The sequence below is a fragment of the Mus musculus genome, chromosome 6 (assembly GCF_000001635.26).
Source record: "Mus musculus strain C57BL/6J chromosome 6, GRCm38.p6 C57BL/6J".
In the NCBI taxonomy this organism is placed as follows: domain Eukaryota; kingdom Metazoa; phylum Chordata; class Mammalia; order Rodentia; family Muridae; genus Mus; species Mus musculus.
Window position 1 is genome coordinate 54,553,787 of NC_000072.6, and position 12,194 is coordinate 54,565,980.

The 12,194-nt window shown below is 44.3% G+C and overlaps 1 protein-coding gene across 3 annotated transcripts in view; it reads right to left on the reverse strand.

The window, feature by feature from the left end:
* Scrn1 (secernin 1) overlaps window positions 1–12,194 on the reverse strand; it is a 91,724-nt gene that overhangs the window by 78,993 nt on the left and 537 nt on the right. The window lies entirely within an intron of this gene.

Below are 12,194 nucleotides of genomic sequence, written 5' to 3' on the forward strand. Positions count from 1 at the left end.
AAAAACATGCTGACTGGAACATGAGACAGCTGGTCATACTGGGTTCTCAGTTGGGAAACAGAAGAGACAGTAAATACAGTCTGTTTCCAGAGACACACTTCCTTTAGCTATGCCCCACCTTTGGGCCTGCCTTCTAGCTGGGGGCCAAACGTTCAAACACACGGGTGTCTATGGGATAGCTCACATTCAAACCACAGCAGAAGATGTGGTGGGTCCTGTCTATACTGTACAATTTCAGTTCCACCTAGGAACTACAACCACCAGATACCTAGAAACAGAAAGTAGAAGAGGGATTGCAGGGTTTGAGCAAGGGAGGGAACAAAAGAGTTTACCTTGACAAGACGGAAGAAGTCCTGGGTCTTGGTCATCCAACACAGTGGATGTCCTTAACACTACTGATCTATACAATTAGAAATGACCACAATGGTCGTTGTATGTATATTTTACCACAATTGACAAATTTCAAGCTAAATATCTGCATCTGGTGCTCTTCCATCCCCAGGACAGCTTCAGATCTGCTGCCATTGCTAAGCAAAGAATCCCTAGGCCTAGCCCCTAACCCCCATGGGACCTCCTCAGGATTCATGACTTCCTCTTGGGGATAACGGTCTCCTGGTGCTCATTCAGTACTGCTGCCTCCATCAGCACTCACCCTGGCCTGGTGGCAAGAGGCTGGTCTGCAGGCCCGAGGGGCTGGAGTTTGTGCTCCTGTAACTAGGAAACCGTTGCAGAATGTCTAGACAAGGAGGGAGGAAGCTGTGTGGGAGAAAAGGGCTTTGTTCTCTAGCTCAGGCAGGAGGTATTGAAAACATGAATGCCCTGAGCCTGGGCAGGGGGTTCTTTGTGTGGCTGCCAAACTGCCCTAGCCCTTTATCTCCACCAAGCTAGAGTGACCCTCATCAGTCACCTCAGCCAATAGTAAGAAAGCCTTGACTTACTGGAGAGGAAGAAAATGACTGTCTGTATGAACTATAGCTTGTTAGCTGTTGTGCATATAATTGTGCAAACTGCCTTTCCTTACACAAGGAACGAGAGCCAGTGGCCAGCGGGTCTTCCCTACTCCCTACTCTCAGAGGAACTTGGAATTCAACGCTTGTGAAACAGAACTTTCTAGGGAAGCCGAGGGATGATTTTATTGATTGACAAATTCATCTTTAAAATTATTGGCATTCCTGCTGAATTGGATATCGGACAAATGATACTCACTTATAAATTGAGTCTTCTTTTGTAGCTTTGCTATTGAAATAAGGAGGAGTGATGAAGTGCCTGGGAAAAGATGTACCTAAAACTTGGGGTGTGAGCTATCTCAGACTCAGCAAGCTCTGCCTGAGAGAAGACAGATTTGACATGTTCCTTTGGAGTTTGGAAGACTGGAGCATAAAACTCCACGGTCAATGGGTAGCTGATCCTAGTAGCCACGGCTTTGATTGAGGGACTACCAGAAAAAGACCTTAGAAGGTGTTGACTAATTTTGTTAGCTCTCTAACACTGAAAACAAAAACCCAACTCACAACAATAGAGGAGCTATTCTGGCTCATCGTTTCCCAGCTTGGGAGGCTCTGGCTCGTGGGTTACAGACCCCACGGCTCCTGGGCCCATGGTTAGGCTTTATGGCAGGCATCAGTGCTTAACTCCTGATTGAAACTGGAAAAAAAAGAGAGGAAGGGGCTGTTGCGTGAAGGACACATTCTCCCAGTGACCCTGAGACTCCCCACTAGGCCCACCCTTAAACATTCCATCATCTCTCAGTAGCGCCACAGGCTGAGAACCAACTCTTCACTTAACAAGGAGGGAATTGGGGAATATTCCCGGCATGAACTACAGTGTAACAGTAGCAGACTATGAGCCTAACTCACCTCAAATCTCTGCCTGGCCCTCTTCTAGGAGATAATTAGGGGTCAAGAACTCTTCCCAACTTGTGGTAAGAGCTAGAGGAGACTTGACAGAGCTTCAGCAGTGCCCCTGGGAACATTTGCCCCCGACAGTTCATTGCTGGGCCTTTCCAGCCAGTCTTAGCTAGCATGCTTCCAAGGAGGGTAATACAAGCCTGTGGACTTGTTGGTTTGGGTTGAATATTGCCTTTCAGAACCCTGAATTTACAGCTAACATTTGAAGACAGACATTCAGATGTTTGGCTTCTTCTGACAACTCAAAGGTCTGGCAAGATCTATTCACTTCCTGCATGGCTCTAAGACTGGAACTGGGTGGGAGTGGCAGGCTCCAAGCTCCTCCTACATCCCTTCATTCCCACTCTGGGGCCTGTCAAAAGCTCAGCAAGATGAGATTTGTGCAACTGTATTTTTTTCCCAGCGTCTGCCTAGCCCTGAAGGCCAATGTGCACCAGGGCATGAGACAGACATGCTGTAGAGACACACAGACCCTGTTTCCTATCCTGACCTCACTGACTAATTCTAAACAGTGGCATTTGGAAATGGAAACAATTTCTATACATTGCATAGCACACAGGTTTATGAGAGATGTCATAGAAAATTGCTAGCACTGTGGCTGCATACAGTGGGCGCTCAATAGACGTTTACTTCCTGTCTCCTACTCTTTACTGCTGATGCACTAATCCTACCAGTGGATAGTACCTTGATCATCAGATGGACTCCTATTCCAACGTGCAACTTAAGCACACTGACTATTTACTAACAAGAAATAAAAACACATCATGGAATGCAATCCTTAAGATACATACCCAGCAATTACAATGAGCCACTTACCTGAATCCTAATTTAATTAAATCATATAAAAGTCTTCTAAGGCAATTGGGCTAATATGGACAATGAGTAGATATTTGATATATCAAGGAATGGTTGTTAATGTCCTATATAGAATCATGATGCTATGATAGTCTCATGTAGGTGTAATAACCAACACCAGTAGCCCTAGTTACTAGAAAGGTTGAGCTGAGCAGATCATTTAAAAGTTTGAAATCATGCTGGGCAATATGGCAAACAAGACTCTGAGAAAGAAGAGATAAAGAAAATCCTCATCTAAAAAGCATGTGTCTTATACAAACACATACTATGTAAAATGCTATAAAGGACGTAATTCAGGATGAAGGGGAAGGGCTCAGAGGAAACAAGACCATGTGTGATAAAAGCTGAGCTAGGTGATGGGCAGGACCGTGAGGTCTGCTCTACTGCACCCTTTCCTCTGGCAGATGTTTGAATTTTCCTGTAATCAGCAACCTTTCAAAAGTAAGGCTGGCTCGAGGTGCACGCCTGAAATCCCAGCATCGGGAGGCTGAGATGGGAAGGTCACAGGTTAGAGGTGACAGGATAAGACCCTGTCTCAAAGGTCCAAAACACAAAAATATAAAAGCAAAGCACGTACTTAGAATTCTTAAAAGATTAGAGGTTACACTGGGCTTGATCTACCAGAAGGAGCAATTTCCTGGAGTGACTTCTCACAATGCCATGGTGTCTCAGGAAGCAATGTTGAGACAGGAAAGACTTTAGTTTGGGTTGGAATGTTCGTATACTATAGGAAGATATGATACACACATGTAATTCATACACACACACACACACACTCACACACAACGATGCAAAAAGCAAACATTATTCAGGGCCTCAGAAAATCTGAAACAACTTGACCTAGCTGTAACTTCTATTCTTCCTCAAATTCAGCTACTTGCATAAGAATCAAGTAACACTTTTACGGTATGAAATTGGCTAGCTATGTGTCAGCAAAGGTTAGAAAATACACATGGGGAAAAGCTACTAAAATGAATAGAGCTCACACAACTGTGAACATGACATCACTTAAATCCTTGTTATCTAAGAAGATGCTGAAATGTAAAGGGAGAGTGGGCAGGGTGGCATGAGGTGGACCACAGCCCATGGGGCCGTACACAACACTCTGAATATTTTCCCCATGCATTTTCAATTCCCCCACATGAGTACAAAAAGTGTGCAACAGTAAAAGTTTTAAATGAAACAGTTGCAACCAAAATAATTTGTCATTCAAGTCACTGCAGCTAATAACTGTGGCCCTGTGATGGGGCAGAGACTCTGATGGCAACTGGTGAGCTACAAAGAACACGGGCCACTCTCTCAGAGGACCCAGGTTCAGTTTCCAGCGCCCACACAGAGGCTCGAGAATGTCTGTAACTCCAGCTCCGTGGAATCCAGTGCCCTTCTCTGGTTTCTGATGGCACTGCACGCAGTCGGTGCACAGACATACACGCAGGCAAAACATACAAAAAACAAATACACATAACAAGATAAACACACATACACAAAATGAAAATGAATAATGGCTTTTTAAAAGGCTTCAAAGGTGAAGGGGGAAGAGAGATAAACTCAATACAACCTATTATTATTATCATCATCATTATTATTATTTAATCCAGGAAGGAGTGGACAATTTAAGTAGGACCCAGGCCAGAGAGGTGAGATGAATGTTGTCAAATGGAGTTCATTGTAAGGAAGATGTTCCTATACATGGCAGGTTGGAAATTTGCCATCTTTCAAAGTGTATGGGGGAGGGAGAGAAGGAGAGAGGGAAAGAATGCAAGATGCCAAAGACACTGGTGAGGAATACAGTATCTGGGTGATTACTTTTATAGCTACCTGAAGACTGTTTCAGAAAGACAGACAGACCCACATTCTGCAGTCTGTGCTTGCATATATTAAGTTCTTCACATGTAACATGGGGCACGATGTCCAACTGGTACTGTTAGCTGCAGAACATTTGGAATAAAAATCCAGTAAGGAAAGGGACTGCCCTAAGAACAGAGTCCTAGTGCTGTAGGAGGAGAGGAGTGCTTGAGAGAGCAGCAGCCTGTGGTCACTGCCAAGAGCATGCTCCAGAGGACACACTGCAAGCCTCCACAAAAGCCACCTCCAGGGCCCTTTCACCCCCTTCTGGTCTCCTTTCCAACACTGCTGTCGCTGTGGCAGGCTTGGAATCATGACCTTCCTATCCCACCATCTGTCTTCCTGTCCATCTAAACAATGCGCTGTCTATTCTAATCTTTGCCATTAACGTGATTTGAAACGTACCTGTAACTCTGGAGACTGGGGCTTTAAAAGAATCCTCCCTGCCGCTATGAAAATGGACGCGTATGACTTACCTCTCACTGTAAAGCAAATAGCCTAAATGTCCACTCTCTACAGGAGAAATAAAATTATAATTATTGTATAAATAAACACAAATCTTGCTGGTGTGAAATGAGATTATTTCACTACCAGCATAATGAAATTTAAAACTTCTTGTGATCATCCCCTAGTGCTGGAGCTATGTATTGGGTTTTATCATTAGCAAGTTTTTCCAAGTTTATTATCAAAAAGTAACCTACATGCTACATGTGTGTGTATTAGTATTATGTGAACACAAATATGCATGTGTGCACATACACACATATAAATACAAGCATATATGATGACAGGTATATACATAGACAGACAGACAGACAGACAGACAGACAGACAGACAGACAGACAGAAGGGGACCTGGAAGGATTAGAATGTAACTCAGAGTTGAGCATAAAGGTATAACAGAAATAGAAACCTTACATTTCACTTTATCTGGTTATGCAGCCTGAATATTTTTTATAGTTAGGTCGTTTTCCTTTACTGGCACTTTGATTTCTTAAAATCTGATTACTTCAGTGAGTAAGAAGGAAGGACACTTTAAGATATTCCATTAATATTTCAGGTCACTGGGTCACTACTGAGTACCCAGTAATCAAAAAGTACACACGGGCCTCAAGAACATACATGGCTCTTGATCGCTGCATTCTAATTAGCAATTTTCAGACAGAGGAATTGCCAAAATATATTTTGAGCATCTAACCACTGAGCTCAGGGGAAATAAAGCTGAGATGTTCTCAAGGTCTTTGTCTTCCGAAGAAGGGGTGCGCTGTGTGTGACCAGAGAGGAAGGGAGTAACCTGATTTCAACAATGACCAAATCCCTGGGGAGCTTTCACAGTATCTGATCGCCACAGGGAGGAGAGGTGCAGGGAGAGTCAGGTTAAGCTTACAGTCAGTAAGAGCAGAGGAGTCACCGCAAACTCCTTCTCCCAGGATGAGATGGGGCTTGGCTACCATCTTGTCATCCTGACAGGAAGACTAGAGAAACCTAACAGCCTGAGAGATGCGGTGGAGTGACACAGGGCAACAGAGACAGGCAGGTAGACTGATGCACACCTGTGCCTTCTTACCTTCTAGCTCCTCAGGAAGCTCTCCTGCTACAGAGGGCATGGGAGCATGTGGCCTTGCTGGTGGCATCAATAGGAACTTCAAAACCATGCCTAAGAGCCACCGAGAGCAAAGCTCCGTACAAGGTTCAGATGGAGGACAGGGGTGGGGAGCGGGGCACACAGGATGGTAGAGGGATAAGCTTAGCGCTCGGAGATGAGCAAAATTGTAAGATTTTATGTGGACAGTGGAGAAGCTCTGAAGGGCAAGGTATGTTCCATCTAGCGTTACTCAGAGCCATTAATCCTCCCTAAATGAATCTGTGGATTCAGCACGGACCTGATCAACATAGAAATGGGGCTTTAAGAGAATGTGTGTTCAGATGGTCTTGAGGGTTTGAGGGCTTGAGAGCTCAGTGGTAGAATGCATGCCCAGAGCCCTGTTCCAGTGCCCAGCTCATCCCCAAAATCTACAAAAGGGGAGGGGGATCTGACAGAGCAGTCTCAGAAGTGAAAACTAATGAAGTGGGTCTAGCCCTACCTGATATTAAACTATATTACAAATTTGTAATTGGTATTGAGATGGTTTGCCGTTACACAAAAGAGAACAGAAGGGAGGGTCCTAACATGTGGTCATACAAGGGGATGAAGTCTGTTTGAAGCTGAGGAAAAGGATGTTTTAGATGTTTTAGATGGTCTGATCTCATTGACTGTGGGCCATGGAGACAAAGAATAAATCTGCTCAGGCCCCAACTTGCTTCTAACTAAAATAAGCTACTAAAAATCAAATTGTTAGCTGTTTTACAACATCATAAAATTACAAAACACCTGATGCATCTTAAAAGTAACATTAAGGACAAAAAAAGCCTACTGCGGGTTTTAGTTTCACCTCAGTTGCTGTGATAAAAATACTCTGACAAAAAGAACTTTAAGGAGAAAGGGTTTTTATTCTACCTACAATTCTAGGTTATAGCCAGTCACATTGGAGAAGGGAAGGCAGGAACTTGAAGCAGAAACACGTAGACGGCATGTATGCTTAGTACTCAGCTTAATTTTTCCATTCTTACATAGTTCAGAACCCCAATCTAGGGGATGGTGCCACCCACAATGGACTGCATCTTCCCACATCAATCAAGACAATCATCCAGAGAACTGTCCACAGGCAAACCTAATCTAAACAATCCTTCATTGAGACTCTCTTCCCAGCTGATTCTAGGTTATGTCAAGTTGACTATTAAAACTAACCATCCCAAGACACAAACAAAAATGAATAAGTAAAATCAATAGGAAATGGGATGATATTCCTGACTTACTTATAACATAACTCAAAATTTATATGACAAAAATTTTAAAATACAATATTGAGAAACACATTTGTAACATCCATCAAAAAAGAATTCTTATCAATCAATAAGGAACACTCACTTCTAAAAAGTCAGTATTCAAAGTCTAGAAATACTAGATTAACAAATATAAAGTCAAAATATGTACTGAAATATGCAATTGTACTTGTAACTGAAGAACTATAGCTAAAGTATCATTTTCTCATAAAAGGTTACAAAATTTTAAAAATTTGATAATATTCAGTCTTGACAAGGGAATAGGGAAAGTAACTGAATAGTTTTGTCAATTCTAGTTTACTTCATTGTAATTTAAAGCTGTACATCACACCTTGGATATGTCCATCCATCTATCTACTGCAATGTAAATTACCGTATTCCCTTAACTACAGTTTCATTGAATCCCACTATTCTCCAGCTCTCTGGACCAAAGGAAAAAGTAGGCCTGGTGTTCAGTGCTGTGCTTGCAGCTCTATGTCTCTAAGCTTGTTTATTGTACCATCATCCTCTGGTTGTAAAACATGGGAGACAAGAACAGCAAAGAACCAAGAAGGCACCAGGACCAGGGAAATGGCAAAATGGCAGATTGCAAGAAACAATCTCAGCTAAAATGTTCATGCCTTCTGGGTAGTCTGAGTTACAGACCTCAGACTTCTACCCAGGCAGCCTTGAATATAGCAAGCACAAGAATGACACAGTTGGCATCCATGCAATCATTGTGTACTCAGTGTGAAGCTGGTAGATTGTCATTTTTATCAAAGGAGACAAGAAATGAGTGGCTTACTGAAGGACATATGCCTGGTTAGAGCGGGGCCACTGCTAGGACCCAGTGAACCCAACTTCAGGCCAAGTCTCTTTCTGCACTGGGTGACATCCCCCCCCCGCCCCCCCCCCCCGTGTGGACGGGAGAACAGAGCCATCTCAGGCTGGGCAGGTTAGACTTGGAGCTACACGGGAGCATTAACAGTCCGTCCCTGCTAACTACCATAACAATCTGCCAACACCCACTCCAGGGGCTCCAACCCAAAGGTCACTGCATTGTCTGCTTATTCAATTTTAAAACATCTCATACGGTTTGGCCACAGCTCAGTGATAGTTTGTGATTGATGGTTAGCTGTGCTTGTCAACTTGACATAACCTAGATCACCTGGGAAGAGTCTCCCTGAAGAATTAGGATGACCTATGATCATATCCATGGGAGAGTGCCTTAAGAAAATTAACTGATGTGAGCAGACACATCCGAGTGTGGATAGCACCTCTCTCTAGCCGAGGGTCCCTGGGTTGTATACGAGGGGCAAAGTCAAGCTGAACACAAGCAGTCAAGCACCCGAGCACGTGAGCAAGTGAGCATGTGCGTTCAATTTCCCTCAGCTCTTGGTCATGGATGCAACGTGAGCAGTTGTTTCCAGGTCTCGCTGCTTCGACCTCCCCATGCCATTTCTCCCTGATGTTGGTTTTCATCAGAGCGCATTAATCACCATGAAAATGAAACTAGAACAGGTCCCTTGCCAATGTGCACAAGGCTCTGGGTTTGATTCCCATACCAGAAAAACAAACAAACAAACAAAAAACAAACAGAGAGAGAGGGGAGGGAGGGAGGAGAGAGAGAGAGAGAGAGAGAATATCTTCTAATTGAGGTGTTCATGCCCACCACATAGTGCCCTCTCATCCAGTGTCATCAACCACTCACTCCCTTTAATCTCTCTTCTTCTTCCTCCTCCTCCTCCTCTTCCTTCTCCTCTTCTTCCTCCTCCTGCCTCTTTATACCCAGTGTTACAAGCAGTATCAAGGGCCTCTTGACAATCTCTACTTCCTGATAATGGCCCACACCAACACTGCCCAACAATAATACAAGACAGATATCAACCACGTATACAAGTTTAATATTATCCAGTATCTACATTTTAAAAGGCAAAGAAAAGCTGGTGAACATTTTTTTAAAAACATATTTTATTTGATCCAATATATATCATACACATCAGTACCCTATCAGTATAAAAAATACTTAAATTTATTTTAAATTCTTTTTCACATCAGTTTTTGAGATCTGGTGCAAATTTTACACCCACAAGGCATCTTTTTCTGGACTAGCCATATTTTAAATGCTTAAAAGGCACAGAGCCAGTGTCTTCCATGGACCAAAAAGTGGTGAGTTTTTTTTTTAAATCCCATTTGCTTACTTCTATGCTTATTTTTCTCCAAAAATAGAAACCTCATGCATGTCTGTCTGTCTGTCTGCCTGTTCATTGCAATGCTGGAGACGGAACCCAGGAGATGGAACCCGGGGCTAGGAACACAGTAGGCAGGAGCTCAGCTGCTGAACTACACTCCCAAGTCTGTGCTTGGGTTTTTGTTTCCAGGTTAGCTGTTTGTTTGCTTGTTTGGAGACTGAATATCACTGTATAGCTCTGGCTGTCCTGGATCTCACTGGATAAACCAGGTTGGCCTCAGACTCATGGAAATCCACTGCTTCACCCTCTTGTACGCCAAGATTAAAACCAGACCCGGGCCCGGGCTGCTCATTTATAAAACTTACTATTTTTCAGTTTCTTCAACATGGCTTCACGTTCTGATGCCAACAACAGTTTTAGGTGGCACATGCCACAGCTGCATCTGCCTTCACTATGGCATCTCTCTCCATACCTGGCTCCCACTACCCTCTTCTCTGCAGTAATTGTCTGCAAAAGCAGAAAGGCAGATTTTCCATCCCCCACCCACCCACCCAACAGAACACTAACCCATGCAGAGGCCCCAGCTCTGCTCTCAAAGACCTGGGGTCACCAATTCACAACTAAAATTCACGTTATAGAAAAAACCAGCTTCTAAATAGCTCTAGAGCTGTTTCAACCCAGGCTTGTCATTTATTTTTACATTAAAGGCACCTAGCCTACTTTGTTTCTTGACAAGGTAAGTGTACCTAAGAGTTGTCCATCAATACAAGACAAGCTACCAGTTTTTCAGAAGATATATTTCCCACCTCAAAGATTTGGTTACAACCAAAGTTGTGGTTCTTACGTAGAGACGCAGTTTCATCACTAGAAAAGGTGAGCTGAGCCTAAGATGGACACCTTCATGCCTTCATTCGGTCAGTTAAATGGGCCTGTGGGCAGGGGGAGGTGTAGCCCCTTAAACACCTGAGTTTTTAAATCCATTACAGTTTGCTGCCCTTTGCTCGGATATTCAGGGCAAACCTGCTCTCCCCTTTAGACTTTATGAGGTAGCATGTGGCACTTTGAAGAGGAAAAAGCTACAGGAGTCCTCTTCCTCAGCTGCAGCCATAGGTACGACCTTAGTGGTCCATCCGCCCTGCAATGTAACCTCTCTGTTGTCTGTGGCAAGCTTGTTCAGCGCCTGCCAGCTCCGCTATACCTAACCCTCAGAGATAGCATCCTCTCTGCTCATTATCCCTAAGGCACCTGCTTCCTCACTCACGCAGCACTTCCTCTTTCCTAAAAGACAAGATGGCTGGCAGCCCTGCAGTGAAAATCAAAAGAAAAGCTGCTTTATGAAGAAGAAGAAAAAAAATCCTGAAATGAGTCACCTTTCAAGAATTTGCAATCCTAGAGCCTGGGTGCTGAAGGGCTAAATCAGCCCTTCCGGTGCCATCCCCTGTATGGATTGGTGTGTGCACTATTCCCGGAGGGTGTTTACATGATACGCCCATCCTTTATAAAGCCACTCGTAAGGTACAAAAGTATGTAAGCTGTGCACAGTTGTATTCTGCACAGTTGACTTTAAATGGGTCTAAAGAAAATCAGACCAAATTAGAGTTTCAGTTAGGCTTTTGACAAGTTAGGGAAACCAGCTGTAGCTCCCTAAACTTCCCACTTGCTCCCCAAGGCACTGCAACTTCACTCAGCTTTAACCAGCTCCAAGTACACTCCCTGCCTATACACAGCAGAGCCTTTTCCTCCTGCTGTTTCTCTCAGCAGCTCAAGCCCGGGGCAGCTGCAGTTGGCTGTGGTCTGCTAGGGTTCCGCCTGGCCTGATTTTTCATGCTGCCATTTTGAATTAGCATAGGTTTACTCAGCAAGTGATGAGGATTTAGGCAGGCGTGAAGCACAGTAAACACACACACACACACACACACACACACACACACACACACAAAACCAGGAAGAAGCACTTAACAAGCTACAATTACACAGAAATACACCTCTATTTAACAGAACCCTACCAGGTCAACTTGGGAGACAGAAAATAGTAAGTTGCCTTAAACGCAAATGGGTGTGATCACATTTTTATTCCTAAATTCCAACCGATTTTCTAAAATTCAGGCGCTCCTTTCATCCTCCTGCAGACCTCACTGTGGTCGCTAAATAATTAGCAATTATTTAGCAATTCTGCCTGGACAAAAAACAAAAAGCAAGACGATAGGGGTAAACTGAGGTGGAGTGATAGCAAGGGTCGAGACACCTGCCATGACCCCACCCGGATTCCAGTGTGCAGGGGTGAGGCCTGGAGCGAAGCAATGTCTGGTGCCAGCTCACTGGCCCTTGGGGATAACCACAGATACCGGGACTCCGCCCGGCGACCAAGGGTAGCGGCCTAGTCAGGCGCCACGGATGCATTACTCGGGAAGGAGCCAGGCTCTCTCTGCTAGCCGCAAGACGGAGCCGCAGGAGCCGCCAGGGGAAGCTCAGGGGCCCGGGGAAGCTCAGAGACACTTCCCGCGCCCTTGCAACTCGGCGCCCAGAAAAAGCA